This window comes from Coffea eugenioides, chromosome 6 (assembly GCF_003713205.1).
Source record: "Coffea eugenioides isolate CCC68of chromosome 6, Ceug_1.0, whole genome shotgun sequence".
Lineage (NCBI taxonomy): Eukaryota > Viridiplantae > Streptophyta > Magnoliopsida > Gentianales > Rubiaceae > Coffea > Coffea eugenioides.
The window spans coordinates 44,178,910-44,194,117 of NC_040040.1; the positions used below are offsets into that span (position 1 = coordinate 44,178,910).

The 15,208-nt window shown below is 35.5% G+C and overlaps 1 pseudogene; it reads right to left on the reverse strand.

Moving 5' to 3' along the window:
• Window positions 1-245: 245 nt before the first annotated feature.
• On the reverse strand, window positions 246-2,023 carry LOC113774214 (annotated as a pseudogene).
• Window positions 2,024-15,208: the final 13,185 nt, after the last annotated feature.

The window sequence follows — 15,208 nt, forward strand, 5'->3', positions numbered from 1 at the left end:
ATTATTCGGTTGGCCATTAAACTTTTGCAATCGTCGAGTTTTAGTCACTCAACTATTAAAAGTCTGGTTTTGGCCATTAAAATATATAAAGTTAAGATGTGAGGCCATTCTGTTAGATTTAGCCGTTAAGTTTGCCGATCTGTCCATCCGCGCGATTTTCAAGGTAAAAGACTGGGTCAATTTAGGAAGTTTAACATAGCATTGAATGCTTCTCTCAAAAATCGTCGCTTTTCTTCCTCCCCTCGTCAAATATTTGTCAGACCCTTTTCATCCTCAAAACTTCCCTCCACCGTTTCATTACCCTCTCCGTCAGTTTCCGCCGCCTCCGTCGCTGAATTGATAATTGAAATCTTCCTATAATCTCCACTCGCTTTATCATATTTATACTTCAGCGGCTCCTTCCCGGACAAAAGCTCCAGAATCACCACTCCAAAAGCGTACATGTCAGACTTTTGTGTCGCCAAGCTGGTCGACTTAAACTCCGGCGACATGTATCCTCTCACTCCTTCAAATTGCCTCCCCCTACTCCCCGACCTCCGCAGCTCCGGCAACTCCTCTTCCATTATCTCACCTCATTCATATCTCTCCGTCTCGGAGCATAGCTCGGTGGCTCCGAAATGGCAAATTTGGGCATTCAAGGAAGGCCCAGTGATAATAATTTTGCTGCTCTTCACGTACTTATGGACCAAACTTATGTTGAATCCGGCTGCGGTGTGGATATAATTCAAGCCGTTAGCTAAATCCGTTGTGATTTGCATTCGCGACATCCAGGTGGAAAGAATGGTGAAATCAGGGTTTCTTGGATTTCGGAGACAAGTAGAAAGATTCGAGCCGCTGATAAATTCATAAACTAAGTAAATGTGATGTTTGAAATGGAAGCTCCGAGGAGCTTGATTAAGCATTTATGATGGATTTTACAAATAACCGATAATTTGGATCTCAGCTCAGATTCGTGGATTGTCTAATGGATTTTCCATTGAAAAATAATGACGTCCTTTTCGTTGAGCTCGTAGCGCCAGGACTGGGAGGAGGAGGAGGAAGTGGATTAGCGTTTGGTGAGAAAATTGTTGGTGGCAGAACGGATTTCGGAGAAGTCATAAATATAGGCGTGTTCTGGGAGGGAGAGATGGAGGCTTGGAGAGGGATGTACGGCTTGAAGCGGAGGTTGTACCAACCGACGAATTTAGTTGAAAATCAGAACCGGAGCCGGTATTCGGGGCAGAACCTGAATAAAAGGTGCTGCTGGTGGAGGGACTGGAGGAAGGAAGTTTAGCAAATGGAGAATTTGGGGACGAGTGGCGGGGAGATTGGGTTGCTTGAGAGGAAGTTCTGGGTTTGGTCCTGATGCCTACGGTGGATGAAAAGGGTCTGACGAAGATTTGATGAGGGGAGGAAGAAGAGTGACGATTTTTGCGAGAAGCATTCAATGTTACGTTGAACTTCCTAAATTGACCCTGTCTTTTACTTTGGAAATCGTGCGAATAGACAGATCGGCAAACTTAACGGCTAAATTTAACAGAATAGCCTCACATCTTAACTTTATACATTTTAGTGGCCAAAACCAGATTTTTAATAGTTGAGTGACCAAAACTCGACGATTGCAAAAGTTTAATGGCCAATCGGATAATTTGCTCCATAAAAGAAACCCATTAGTTACCATAAACAGAAAGCTTTTAGAGTAAAAAAAAAAAAGATCCAATCTGACCAAATGCAATAGGAACAAATAATTTGGAAATAAAAATATTCCAATATGACATGAGGAAATTGCAACAAAGAAGTTTGAAACAATAAAATTAACATTCACTATACAAAAAGATTTTAAAAAATTACTTAGGTAATATGTATTTAATAGATTGAAGGGTTAGATTCGTTAGAATCCTTCTTCCTTCTCTCTCAGGATTTGAATTTTGAAGTTTGAAGTTTTAGGGTTAAGCCTCCATGGCTGTTCTTCAGTTGGAGGTTGGAGGTCACCCTAGCTATTCTTTTGCTGATGTGCTGCGTGATCAGCCAACCTTTTCTGCATGCAAGATCAAGCCTGTCTCACAATTCAGAGAGAACTAATGGTCTTGTTTTCTGAAGAGGATATCGCCAAAATGGCTACGCCATTCAAATGTGCACTCGTGGGAGAATTTTCACATGGAAGACCCAATCTTGATACAAGAAGGAAGTCTTTTAAAGCAATTGGTTTTCAATCTGATTTCTCAAAAGGTTTTCTGGATCAGAGGCATATTCTTATTCGATTTTTGGTGGAGGAAGACTATCAGTGATGCTGGCTAAAAGGACTTTGGATGATATCAGATTTCCCAATGCGAGTCTTTAAGTGGATGTCGGATTTCCAAATCAATAGTGAATCATCTCATGTGCCAATTTGGATTTCTTTCGAACTATTACCAATTAATTTTTTTTTGACAAATTGTCTTTGTTCTCTATTGCACGTGCAATTGGTACTCCCCTCAAGCTAGATGTAGCTATAGCATCTTTATCTCGTCCGAATGTTGCTTGTGTGTAGATCTTGATCTTTCAAAGGAGCATCCCAATCGTATTCTGATTGGAGTTGACCGAAGTGGATTCTGGCAGGTGGTTTATGATAATCTGCTATCTTACTGTTCTATCTGCAGCAAACAAGGTCACGCAAACTCGGATTTTCGTCACAACACGCAACAAAAGGAAAAGAAGGAAATAACCCAGGTGGTTCAGGACAATCGCATAGCCTATATTCCAAAGGAAAAAGATGAACTAAAAGGGAAGGATATTGTTCAGAATGATTCTCCTGATAATTGCGAAATAGAAGAAGGTGAAATACCCCATCGTGCTGCTCCTGTACAGCATTCTATTGAAAGTGAATTGAGAGATCATCAATTGACTATTCCAGATAATCAATTAGTGCTGAGTAAGATTGTTGATGACACATTAATAATTAATCCCAGTAGTCAAGAAGAAAAGACTGCCTATGGTGGTTCTTTTTTGGATTGTGAAGACGTACCAGTGCCGATACGGAGTACAGCTAGCAACTCACTGTTCAAATCCTTTAAGCAATTCAGTGATTCTCTAAATCTACGTTTATCCAAGCCAGTGGCTACTCAAGACGAGGAAGGGTTGACTCCTGTGGTTTCAAAAAAATCCAGGAACAGGAGGAATCACATCAGGCTTCCCTGACAAATCTTAACCAGGCAAGCTTCTAAAGCCATTGATGGTTCGTTGCAGTCTGTAACTCATGAATAGTGTTTTAATCTGGAACATTAGGGGAGCAATGGGCAGATCTTCTGTTCGTCGTTTTAAGCAATTAATTCATTTACATAGTATTTCTGTTCTTGTTCTTCTTGAACCATTGGCGAAGGCATCTAGCATTGAAGTTCTTCGTATAAAACTCTCTTTTGATTTTTGTTTCTTTAATGTATCTAATAAAATTTGGGTCCTTTGGAGGTCTGCTTTTCATTTTAATGGTCTTCATAATTACGAACAACGGCTTCATGTTATGGTGGTGCATGATTCTTGGGCTCATATGGTGAATGCTACTTTTGTCTATGCAAAATGTTCAAGGTTGAAAGGCGGATTTTGTGGTCAGAGCTAGGATATATTGCTGAAACAATCACAAGGCCATGGCTAGTAGGTGGGGATTTCAATATGATAACTTCTGTTACAGAATATGTAGGAAAAGTTGCTCAAGATTTGGGAGCAATTGCTAATCTTAACGCTACAATCTCAAACTGTTGCCTTCAAGAATTACCTTTTTCAGGTAGTTCCTATATGTGGTCAGCAATTAGAGCTGGCGCTAGAGTTTGGAAGCGGCTAGATAGGATATTTCAATGGTTTAATTTTATGCCAAACATAGCAGTCCAACAACTCAATCGTGCTATTTTAGATCGCTTTCCACTACTATTGCAAATGCGGACTGATAGCTCTTTAGTGCCAAAGCCATTTAAGTTTCAAAATTTTTGGATTTCAAATCCTAGCTTTCTTCAAGTGGTGCGTGATAATTAGGGCATGCCTGTCCAAGGGTATGGTATGTATTCTTTGGCTTTCACGTTAAAGAGGCTGAAAAGCTGTTTAAAGGATTGGAACAAGCAACATTTTGGTGACATCTTTAAAGCTGTTAAGCAAAATGAGTTGGAAGTTCAGCAAAAGGAAATTCAATATGAAACATTGCAAACGATAGAGGCAAGAAGTGAACTACATCGTGCTCAAGCTCAACTGCTATTAAGCTTAAAAAATCAGGAGGAGTTTCGGCGTCAAAAGGCAAGAATGAAGTGGTTAAAAGATGGTGACAGTAACACAAGTTTCTTTCATGCATCAGCTTGAGATAAAAGAGCTAAGTTTATGATCCATAGAATCAAAGATAGAGACAATGCATGGATTGAAGATGAAGAGCAAATTTCATAAGAGGCTGAGAATTTTTTCAAGAACCTCTTGTCGGCAGAAGATATAAGTGATGCGGAAGAGTTCTCAACATATCCTTGCTCTTGTATCTGCTGACCAAAATATTTCTTTGCTGCGGGAGGTTACTATGGAGGAACTAAAACAAGTTGTTTTTTATCTTGACAAAAATTAGCGATCCTAGTACATATGTGTAGACACCAAAATTTTAATTTCATTTAATTTGAATTTGAATTTGAATTTTATTTTATTTTATTTTTATTTAATCAAAGTGCAAAATGATAGTTAGCTATTTTTTTTTTGAATTAGGTTCATCTTCTTTTTTTTTTTAAAAAAAATCAACAAAACAAACGTTTTTTGCATTAAATTTCCGAAAAAAGAAAATTCTCACAAAAATTTGTTTTTATCTTTTCAAATTCAATTTCTTCAAAATAAAATGAAAATTTGCAAGGCAAACCTCAAAAAAGGAATTTAACATTTTTGTTTATCCTAAATTTGTTTTGAAAAACAAAATAAAAAAAGGAAAAACAAAAATAGGTGGAATGCATGCAAATGAGCCATGTGGTTTTGGCTTTTTGCACACAACAACATTTAGGGGCTAGGTGGCAAGACAGGTGTAGAGTTTGGGGAAAAATCTGGAACAAAGAGGATGAAACTAGAGAGGCTTCGGCAGAGAAAAAAAGAAAAGAAAAACAAGAGAGAGAAAAAAGAGAAGCTACGGGCAACAAGGGAAAGAAAAAAAAGAAAAAAGGAACCGAGAGAGAGGGAAGAGAGGATCTGGGGAGGGCAAGAAAGCGCGAGAGACTGCAGAGGGGTTGAGGAAAAATCTGGAATAGAAAGGGAAGAGCCAGAGAGGCTTCGGGAAAAAGAGGGTTTCAGGAACGAAGGAGAAAAGGAAGAGGAAGAGGAAAAAAGAAAAGGAGAAAAGAAAGAAAGGAGGAGGGGGAAATCTGGGGAAGATCAGAGGGGAAAAATAGGAAGAAAAACAAGAGGCAAAAGAAAGAAAAGCGAGAGGAAATCAGCGAAGGAAGGAAAAATTTTTTTTTTCGGCTGGAAAGCTTCGATTAGGCTGGTCAACCTGCTGCCTTCCAGATCAATTTCCGACTTGATTTTTGAGGGAGTTTTTTTTCTCCACCATATCTGTATACCCATGACCAATTTTTGTTCAGGAATCGTTCAGCAAAAACGTCTCCAACCCTCTCAAATCGTGGCCCAAAGTGCTGACCTTCTTGTCACTGCTGAATTTTCTGCAACAAGGGTTGACTTCCAGATTCTAGCTTTGATTTTACTTTCCTCGAACTTCCTGCGGTTGTTTGACATACTCACACACCAAAGGTAACTCTTAATCCCTCATTTGCTTGTTGCAATCCACAAAAGGAAAAATCTCTAACTCATCAAAATTATGCTTTCATGAGCTTATGGTGTGGGTTCTATGGTTTTGTTGGGTCTGATGTATCTTGTGTGACTAAAAAGGATAAGATTTGGAAATTAATGTAAATGCTTGTCCTTGATTATCTTTGCAAGCCTTGCAGTTCATAAGTAAAGTTATGTCCCGGGGATTTATCTGGAGTCCATGAATGAGAGTCGTCTGTTTCCTTTTGTGAATGAATCTGGAGTGGGGTAGCTTTGAGCCATGGAAACTTGTGTTTTCTTATATCATTTGCCCTCGTTGTAAAAAGGAGGAGAACAATGCATGAGAATGGTTTGATTAGATTTTTTTCTAGCTGCGTATATTTGCTACTATTCGTTCCCTTCCTTTTGTTTCTTCTTTGGTCATAGAATTTGTTTCCTCCGACAAAGGTTGAGGAGCCCAGTGACGTTTGATATTTTTTGCTAGGAAAATGAGAAAGATTTTGACTTTGGGCTGTTCATTTAAAATCATGTTTTGATTTCTTCCTTTTTCATGGTACAACAACCGCTTGGATGGAAACCCATGAATTTGCAGAAGAAAGAAACCAGCGAAGGAGAAGAAAGCTTCGTGGCTTTGCATGGGATTTTCCAAAAAAATTGCACTTTAACCCTTAGTTTTTTAAATAATTCAGATATGGCCCAAAAAATTGGAAAAATCAATCAAATTTTGTCCCTTAAAATGTTAATTTCTTTGGCATGCTTTAATGTGATTTTTGGACAGATTATTCATAAGTTTTAGGAGGGAATTTGAGGTTTAATAATTTTGATCGATTTAATATTTTTATTGGATTTTAACAAAAGTTTAGAGATTTGGGTGATATTTTATTTTGGGTTTAGCAAGTGTAGCAAATGGGTTTTGATTTATTTTTGTGGATTTTAGCATTGGATTTGGTAGGCTTTATCTTTGAGCCCTTAATTTTATTTCTCTTTAATTTTTGACACCAAAGTTTTGTAATAATAATTTAGCCCCTAAAATTTTCTCAATATTTGCAATTAAGTCCTTGTTTGTTTGATTTCTTAGATAGAAGTTACTTTTATTTTTTAATTATTAGTTATATTCCATTTGAATGCCTAAATTGATAGATTTTATATTTATTTCCATTTTCTTATGATTTATTTGTTAATTAAATTGGTGTCTTGATGATTTTTGTTAATTTTGGAGTTAAATAGGGCAAATCCACACCCCAATTAGCTACTACATCAAGGGAGGTATCTTTTTGTGTTATTTTAAATCCTCCTATGTGCTTCTATGTGATTTTATGTGTGTAATTGCATGTTTTTTATTTTATTTATTTATTCAATTTATTTGTTTTTAATTTTGTATATTTTTTTAATTTAATTTTTGATTATTTGAGAGGCATTTAAATACCAAATTGTAATAGATAGGGGGTTCAAGACATGTATTTAGATAGATTATGTAATAGATAGGTTTTAATTTCGCCAAATATGTATTTAGTTAAATAAATGTAATAGTTAGGGTATTATTTTTCAAATCCCCCTCTTAGATTGTAGTTAGGGCCCCCAAATATAATAGTTAGGTCTCTATTTGCTTTTATTTGCTTGTGTGCTTGCATGCTTGTGTGTTTACGTGTTTAGTTGGTTTTTTGGGGTTTTTGCATTTAGATATCATGCTTATGTGCTATGTGCTTGATGTGATTTATGTGTTTACTTGTTTTTATTATGTTTTATATGATTTATTTAGTTATAATAAATGCATGATATCACCACACTAGTCCAATACGAGTTGTGGTCCTTTGTTCCGATTTCTCACTAGTCCAACGCTAGTGAGAACTTATAGACATGGGCTAGTCCAATGTTAGACCTTTAGGGACTGTCTACACGTTAGATCATGTTTGAGTGACAATCACTACATTTTCATGCATATTTTCTACTTTTTAGGATCTTTACCATTTTTGCATGATATTTCCTCTATGTGAATATCCCTTATCCATATGTGCGAAACATGACATTTAGACTTGCATTCTATGTAAGAAAAATTAGAAATAGGTTAGTGCATTTGCTTGATTAGGTTAGGGAGTACCCGTTAAATATGGGATATGGACGAGTATGACTTCTTATTCTTAGCACGCTCGTATTTCCTCTATAAAAAGGAAAATTGAGTCACGAATTTTAGCCCCCGTACCCGTTATGTTGCATCCCTCTCTTTTAGGTCACGTATATTTGTATATTATAATTTTTCTATTTTTTTCAAGTCTCATTGTTGCATATTCATGACCTCTTCAAAGAATCACTTTTGGGCGTCGCAATTAATGTGATTTGCACCAATTAAAATTCGAAAAGACATATTGACCCTTCCGATAGCCATTAGATCTTGGTTTGTATTCATATAGTAACATCCAAGTATGATAAGTTTTTTAGGTTAAACTAAAGAAATTTTTTCGACTAATTCACGCAACTAACCTTAGTTAGGTTGAAAGGGTGCCTTGGATTTTATCCTTGCCTTCCTTTTCTTCAACTGTGACTCCCGAGCCTTTTTCTCTTGATTTTCGAAAACTTGGAGTCGTTTAAAAAGAATTTTCTCTACTTTTTACTTAAAATTCATTTTAGGTGACTTGGTATACCTTAACTCTATACTAAGTGGCGACTTCTATTTTTTCCTAAAAACCCTTTCTAAACTATTATTTTTGAGCCAAAATCGTCGCCCTATTAAGTCCCATTTTAGGCCCTTTGTCTTTATTTATTGTCTAAAAATAAAAAAACTCATTTTCATTCAAAATAAATCAAAATTCATTTTATAAACCCGTAATTTTATTTTTTCTTTAAAAATGGGATGCGACAGTTTGGCGACCCCACTGGGGACTTTTAGAGAGTCCGAGCATTTGATTATGTCGATCTTTTTCTTTTTCTAACCTTTTTTTCATATCACATTTGGAGGTTTTAGGTTGCATTTTTTTTCCTTTTTAGGGTTTTTTGCACTTAACACGCGCCAACATCTCGATATCCGTGTATATGATGAATAATGTGTTTATTTTCATTCACTTATATTTACATATCATGCTTGCATCTTGGGGGAGGGGATAGCCACCCTAGAACCTTCACCCGTATTTGATGGTATTTAATCCCTCCCTTCAAAATGAGCACTTCATACGTGCATATGTTTTACCTTATAATCCTCATTTCTTTTTACTTTTAGTGGTTGTCACACCATTCTTCCTTATTAGGATTAGGATCGATCCACTTGGACATGTGGCCGTGGCACAACGTGCGCGTAGCAATGTCCGAGGGATCATTCGAACCATCGACTCTTAGGCCTTGGGATTGATGACCCTTCGCCTTTGGTCTGAAGGTTTGGGGACCTGAAACTTTATCGAATCTAAATGTATTAGTGAATCCAATCTCATGCATCCATATTAGAAATTACCTAAGATAGAGTCAACCTTACCCGAATAGGATCATTAGGCACGAGGGGAGGGATTACACCATTCTTTCTTTATTTGCCTTCTATTTTTTCATATTATTTTTGTTTACTCTAATGTGTTATGTGTCATATATCAATTGAACTAATTTTTCTTTGTTCTATTGCATTCATTAAGCCTTAGAAATAAGAGTTCTGGCATGATACTCTTTTAGAACCTAACCCTCTTAGATAGGTTATTGCATGTTTAAATTTCGATGTATTACATTTGTAGGTTAATAAGTGCACATCATTTTAGGCCCACCCTGGCATACAAAGGGTCCTTTTAGGTCATGTTTTTCATTTCAAAATTGCATATTTAATTGTTTTGATAAATTGGCATCATGTATAAACTTTAGAAGGGAATGCCACATAGGGAATCCCACTTTAGGAATAAGCTACCTTGTGTTTCGGATATGTAATCCAATGAGACTTGTACGTCTATATTTTTTGTACCGTCCAAAAGAGTAGTACACGAGATAAGGTAGGATCCGATCCCTTCTGCGATGACGACATTGAGAATGATGGAACAGTTTTTGCACATTAGAATATGAGTTTCTAATAATCATTTTTGGCCATTTTGTCAAAACTGGTAAAATTGCTTACGTAAAGGACATTAATTTGAAGAAATTCACAAATAATTCCTCATTGTTGAGATGGTAAATATATTGAGGCCAAATCTTGATTTTAGAAGGCTCATAGACTAATGCATCGCAATGAATTTTTGAAACTACCAATGGGCAGACAATTCAATCTATTTTTGAATAAATCATCAATTTCATTCAATTCATTTGACCGGTTTACCCGTTTTTAGGGTGATCTAGTCAATTTTGAATAAATCATCAATTTCATTCAATTCATTTGATCAGTTTATTCATTTTTAGGACAATCCGGTCAATTTTGAATAAATCATTAACTTCATTCAACTCATTTGACCAATTTATTCATTTTTAGGGTGATCCAGTCAATTTTGAATAAATCATCAATTTCATTCAGTTCATTTGATCAGTTTACCCATTTTTAGGGTAATCCAGTCAATTTTGAATAAATTATTAATTTTATCCGATCCATTTGGCCCGTTTATTCTCTTTTAGGGTTTCGATCTAAGGTTCACTGAATAAATTGGTCGAGACATTACAATCCTTTCAAGAGTAGGCTCTTTCACACATCACTTTATGTGTTAATCAAAGTAATCAACCCATTCAGATTTTGCCCTCATTTTGTTAGGACAAATGTCTCCTGTCACTCTAATTGGCCAAATTTTTCAAATTACTTTTCACCCGAATCTCAACAAGTTGACTGGATTCATCAGGTATTGTATGGTGCCTATCCTAAAGGATTGCATTTTCATTCTAGGCCAACCCTTGGCATAAAAGGGTTCTCCCATAGGATATGCATATCGATTTTATACTTTTGTTTACTAACTGTGGGTATTTTTTCTTTTTCTCCCCTCCCCTGCATTTATAAAAGATGTCTCAATAAGGTAAAAATATTTGTTCTATATCTGATAACAATTTTGATCTAATAAATTTTGAAAATTACAAGTATTACTTGATTCTTGGGCAGACCCTACAATGAAAATTTGAAGAATCCATCTGGAGGCGTTAATCTAAAGCATTTGAGAGATTCCATAATTGTTTGTTAAAAAAAAATCCTTTTTGAAAGTGTGCTCTTTAGAGACTTTTCCTTTCTCATTTGTATTATAGTGGTATAAAAAATTTTTTCAAACATTTGCAATAATAAAGTTTTTATTGAGACAATTATTATTTTGTATATATTTATGTACATTTCATTCTTTATTTTGCTCATTGGGAGATTTCATGATGAATTTTAAGAAATAAGACTAAGTTGAGATTTTTCAACCTCTTGCTTGAAAATTCACAAGTGTATGTTTTCTAAAATCTTTGCATACACTAGATTGGTGATCCAAACTATACAATAAGAGTGCTCGGAATTAAAAGAGGTCACTCAAACTGATTGGTCTGTCTTAAAAGACCCAATGCAATACCTTTTTCTCCTTTACTGTACAATTCATATTTTGCCCACTTCTATTAATCTCCCAAAAAATCAGTCACATTGATTGACAAACTGTAAATTGGGGCAATCTTTGCTTGAGAAATGTCCACTGTGTCTAACCAGATTCAATCCACATCTAAGTGAAAGTAAAAATGTACATTATTCTTGTTTGTTTTGAAAATTTGGAATGATGTTTCAAGCATTCGTTTCTCTATCTATACAGGTTTTACCATTTGAGCCTTTAAAGGAATAATTTTGTTTCAAATAAGAGTCTTAATGATCACTACCCTACATTGGTAAAATTTTCAAATATAAAAAAGGAATGGATTTTCAATGAGTTATTCTTTACTTTGGTTGTCATGAGTCGTAAGAATGATGCTTTGGCCATCGTTTCTACAATCTAAATACTATTTGTCCCTTGCATCCTCATTTGAGCTAAAATGTGTGGTTCTTTTCAAAAGCACTTATGATCGCACCCCACATTAGGGAAGGAGAGTGGAGAATTTTCAAAAAAAAAAAGCAAAAAATGCTAAAATTAAAGAGAAGAGAGGGAACCACAAGTTGAGAAAATTTGATTCTACCATTAATATTTGGACTCCAATTTTGGAAAAAAAAAAGAAGAAGAAGAGAGGGGGGGCCTCTATAATCTCAAAAGTTAGGGGATCCTCAATTCCATCATTTTTGGTATTTCGATATTGAAAAAAAGAGAAGAAAAGAAAAAGGAAAATGTGAAAAGAAAAGAAGAAGAGTAGAGAAAATGAAAAAATGCAGAGAGATTCAATGCTGAATCCCCTAGTGAGCGATGATAAAAGTCAAATAAAGTTCAAGATTTTTTAGTCCAAAACTGAGGCAATTTTTTGGGAAGAAATGTGATCTTAAATGCATTGTCCTTGAAAATCTTATTTCTTTAACCATCGTCTTCAAACCATATTACAAGCTCATAAAGTCCATCGCTGACTTGTCTTCCATGACAACTTGAAATAAGGATCATGCGTCTAAGGTATTTACCAATCACTCGTGATCATAAGGTCATAATCTGTTTCCACATTTAGCTATCGTTCCTACCCATATATTACAAGTTTATAGAGCTTATATGTTGACTGAGTTTTCTCAAGAAATAAGGATAACAAACTATTTGGTTTCACTAAAATATGATATTGAGTGGGTTAGATACAATTTGGACACAAAAGCTAGGCAGATCATGAAATACCATTTCCTTTAGCCATCTCAAAATCAGAAATAACACCCATTTGATTGATTCTGAAAGATGAGCTAACAAGAAGTGGTGACCCATTACCCTCAACACCGATTATAAAGCGAGGGAGGAATTTTTCACAATTTGGTTTTGTTTTGAATATGAGTTTAAATACGACATTTAAATTTCTTCATTTGAAAAATGCAATTTCTATTCACATTGCATGTCAGTATGTGATCATTTTCTAAATTTTAGGAAACACATTTTTCTTGTTTTGTCCAAATAAATGGAGAGTCATTCGAATGAAATTTTATAATTTAAATGGGCCCAAACTGGGGCAAAGTTTTTAATTTGTGACATTTCGCTCGATAAGTCCAAATTTGGGCAATAACTTTTACGATACATTTGTGAGATTTCGCCAAATAGGTTCAAACTAGAGCAAATTTTTTGTAACAAATTTGTGGGATTTCGCCCAAGAGTCAAGTAACATACATTCGAATCTATTTTTCAGAATTTGACATCATTACTTTTCAGAATAAAACAAAATATTTTGCAAAAAATTCAAGTGCATGTTAAACCCCTCTATGCAGGTGTTTATGACTGAAATCGATGAAAAAGCGCAAGTCAGAATCTTGCAAACTTGAAGACCAATTTTTGGTAGGCTCGGATATTATTCCACTGACCAATTTTCGAAAAAGGCTCGGATTTTATCTCACTGACCAATTTTATGGCAGGTTCGAATTTTATCCCACTGATCAATTTTCGGCAGGCTTGGGTTTTATTCTATTGACCAACTTTTCGACAGGCTCGGGTTATATCTCACTGACTAATTTTCATGGTAGACTTGGGCTTTATCCCAATTACCAATTTTCATGACAAGTTCGGGTTTTATCCCGTTGACCAATTGTTACGGCTGGTTTGGGTTTTATTCCCACTGAAGACCATTATATGTTTGCTTGTTTTAGTTCGCAACAAAATAACTACAGATAAGTATTTGGTGTCTACGTCTTTGTCTCGAGTTTTTTTGAAACTCAGACAAAGATGAGCAGGCTGTAGACATCAAAATTTTAATTTCATTTAATTTGAATTTGAATTTTACTTTATTATGTTTTTATTTAATCAAAGTGCAAAATGATAGTTAGCTATTTTTTTTGAATTAGGTTCATCTTCTTTTTTTTAAAAAAATAATCAACAAAACAAACGTTTTTTGCATTAAATTTTTGAAAAAAGAAAATTCTCACAAAAATTTGTTTTTATCTTTTCAAATTCAATTTCTTCAAAATAAAATGAAAATTTGCAAGGCAAACCTCAAAAAAGGAATTTAACATTTTTGTTTACCCTAAATTTGTTTTGAAAAACAAAATAAAAAATGAAAAAATGAAAATAGGTGGAATACATGTAACATAGTTAGGTGGAATGCATGCAAATGAGCCATGTGATTTTGGCTTTTTGCACACCACAACATTTAGGGGCTAGGTGGCAAGATAGGTGTAGAGCTTGGGGGAAAATCTGGAACAAAGAGGATGAAACTAGAGAGGCTTCGACAGAGAAAAAAAGAAAAGAAAAAACAAGAGAGAAAGAAAAAAGAGAAGCTGCGGGCAACAAGGGAAAGAAAAAAAAAGAAAGAAGGAACTGGGAGGGAGGGAAGAGAGGATCTGGGGAGAGCAAGAAAGCGAGAGAGACTGCAGAGGGGTTGAGGAAAAATCTGGAATAGAAAGGGAAGAGCTAGAGAGGCTTCGGGAAAAAGAGGGTTTCAGGAACGAAGGAGAAAAGGAAGAGGAAGAGGAAAAAAGAAAAGGAGAAAAGAAAGAAAGGAGGAGGGGGAAATCTGGGGAAGATCAGAGGGGAAAAATAGGAAGAAAAACAAGAGGCAAAAGAAAGAAAAGCGAGAGGAAATCAGCGAAGGAAGGAAAAATTTTTTTTTTCGGCTGGAAAGCTTCGATTAGGCTGGTCAACCAGCTGCCTTCCAGATCAATTTCCGACTTGATTTTTGAGGGAGTTTTTTTTCTCCACCATATCTGTATACCCATGACCAAATTTTGTTCAGGAATCGTTCAGCAAAAACGTCTCCAACCCTCTCAAATCGATGATATAGCCCGTTACTGTAAACTTAACCAAAGGATCAGTACTTTAGGGCTAGAAGACCAAGTTAAAACCCAAATATCAAATCTTCTAATCGAATCAGAAACTGATGATTCTGAAAGAGAAGAGAATTATCTCAATCAGTTAGAAGATGATATTTTAACATTTTCTTCCTCTCATACCACCAGTGACAAAGAAGAAGGAGGTCCTACCATCAATGTTTTGACAAAAGATCAAAACCTTCTTCTTGACATCATTGAAGATACTTCTGAAATAGAGAAAAGACAACTCTATTTAGACAAATTCAAAGAATCCCTGAACCAAGCCACAAATTCTTCAAATCCCTTAGCCAGAGATCCTAGAATTCTTAAAACCTATAATCTCACAGACATTCTTGAAAGGTTTCCTTCCAAATCTATTAAACCTTTAACCCTACAACACCTTCAAACAGAAATTGATCTGCTCAAAGAAGAGATTAGATCAATTAAAGCCAAACAAGACCGTAACAACCTTGTTCTTCAAAACCTAACACCAATTGAGGAACCTATCAATCAAGAGGATTCTGAATTCCTAGAACAACTTTCTAAAAAGCCCAAGGAAGACAAGGATTATTTGGTCCAGATTCGATTGCTAATTAATAATAATTACGTGATCGAAACTGAAGCCCTATTTGATACGGGGGCAGACCAAAATTGTATTCTTGAAAGCCTTATCCC